This window comes from Macrobrachium nipponense, chromosome 23 (genome assembly GCF_015104395.2).
Source record: "Macrobrachium nipponense isolate FS-2020 chromosome 23, ASM1510439v2, whole genome shotgun sequence".
In the NCBI taxonomy this organism is placed as follows: domain Eukaryota; kingdom Metazoa; phylum Arthropoda; class Malacostraca; order Decapoda; family Palaemonidae; genus Macrobrachium; species Macrobrachium nipponense.
In genome coordinates, this window is record NC_061090.1 from 1,064,922 (window position 1) to 1,067,094 (window position 2,173).

The 2,173-nt window shown below is 39.5% G+C and overlaps 1 pseudogene; it reads left to right on the forward strand.

The window, feature by feature from the left end:
- The first annotated feature begins 449 nt into the window (after positions 1 to 449).
- Positions 450 to 1,668, forward strand: LOC135195758 (CUB domain-containing protein-like; annotated as a pseudogene).
- The last annotated feature ends 505 nt before the right edge of the window (positions 1,669 to 2,173 follow it).

Here is a 2,173-nt window from a genome sequence, read left to right on the forward strand (position 1 = left end):
ATGCTAATCTTTACTGTATTTCTAGAACTCGTAGTATAAAATTTATGTATAGGTGTGTTTTGTTTTGCTGTAATGGGACCACTGATTATTAATTAATACATACGTAGTTGAATAAATATGGTTACTTAAACTGTGTATGTCTTTCACAAGTGTTGATGAAGGGGCTTCAGTGAAAGAGTTAATAAAGGACTTCATTAAAAAGGTGACCGATGAAAAATGGGACAAATTTCCTCCATTCAGCTTTTGTTTGCGAAACGGCAAGGTCTCTGGGGAGTCACCCTAATATATAGTGAAGATGGCACCTGGTCTGGCATTAGCTTCGAAGCGAGCAGAAGAAAAGGTACTAATTCCTGCAGCCATCATAGTAATAAGCTGTTCTTTACTACACATTTGCAAAGTTCTACCTAGATAAATTTTGGCATTCTAAAAATTAAAGCCATTTTTGCAGAATGAATTTCCCCGGTACATTGTTGATGGGCGTCATACGCTCTGGCGATGGGCAGACATCGAGCACCTCCTTGGTTCCTGAGCCTCGCCTGAGCACCCTTTCCTGTGGCTCCCATACCATGAAACCAGGGGAACGAGTCCGCCATCCAGTCCACCCAACTTTCCCTCCACTACAAAGTCAACGACAGGTTGAGTGACCATTTGCTGCTTATGGCAGGCCTATCCCTGCAAGTGTACGCAACGATATAAGCAAAGCTAGGGTTTTCTCGTGATAACATTTATGTATATATATATATATATATATATAGATATATTATATATATATATATATATATATATATATAACAACGAAAATGCTAATAAATTGTTTGTTCTTTCTGACTAATGTACTTGCGCTACCGGTGAAAACAAGGTTCAGAGCTTTTTTTTGTTTTTTTTCGGGAACGTTGTCCCTTTTACTCTCCATTCGGCAAACTTGATTGATATTCATCCTTAGTCTAAAGGTTTTCAAAGTATCCTGAGTCTAGGGTTTTCATAAGACCAGGTAGTATGTGACTGGCGAATGAACAGATTACATACCTTTCAGGTGTCAGTATGAGATTACTTGCAACCCAGAGGCCTCAACATACCTTGAATTCATTTGCCCGAAATTCCAACTCGAATCTTCGAGGGATTGTACTGCAGACCGTTTGATTGTGGCATCTCATGGAGATCGCGCAGTGTAAGTTGAATTCTGGTTATTTTCTTAGTCTTAAATCATGAATACAAAGCGAGTTTTTGAATTGAACACTTAACTAAGAAGCAAGTAGATGTTATGGAATGTCCTTTTTTTTTTTCTTTTTTTACAGGAAATGTGGTTCAGATTCTCCAGACGGCACCATAACATCAGACGGATGGACCAGAATCACATTCTTCAGCAACAGCCGGAGAACCGCCCCAGGATTCCGTTGCTTCATTTGGTGCCGAGAACAGACAACAACAGCTGCTCCCACCACCACTCCTGCACCAACTACAGCCCCAACAACTGCTGCTCCAACGATCACTGCTGCTCCAACAACCACTGCTGCACCCACCACCACTGCTGCTCCAACAATCACCGCTGCTCCCACAACCACACGCTGCTCCAACAACGTTACTGCTGCACCTACCACAACTGCTGAACCAACCACTACTGCTGCACCCACCACCACTGCCGCTCCAACAACCACAGCAAAGTGTTAACTTTCCAGCTGATGGATCGTTCAGAGGAAAACCCTCGGCACAGTTTGCTAGACATTTCTAAAACCTATGTGGCGAAACTTATAAATCCTCTTTAGTATTACAAATTCTATTCTTGAAATACTTTTATCTCTATGCCTCTTTTATGACAATTCACACTGAATGAAAGTAATGTCATTCTTGGTTAATTATTGTTATTATAATTATTGTGTAGTTTTAATGAAATGCTGAGATAATAAAGGGGAAACAGACAAAAGCATATCATGGTATACTTTAATTCCTTTTGACGCACTGGGACTTCGATATCTGTACAAATGGGATGCATGCGACCGATACTTTTTTTTTTTTTTTTGTTTTTTGTTTGATAAAATAACAAAGAATATTTGTGACCTAGGTTCTAATGTCTTTCGAAAATATCGAAGATCTGCAGAAATGTTGATGCAAAAAATGTAGTAGAAAACATTCCATATCTTTGGTAAATATTTGTACGTAACGAAGCCTTCAAATT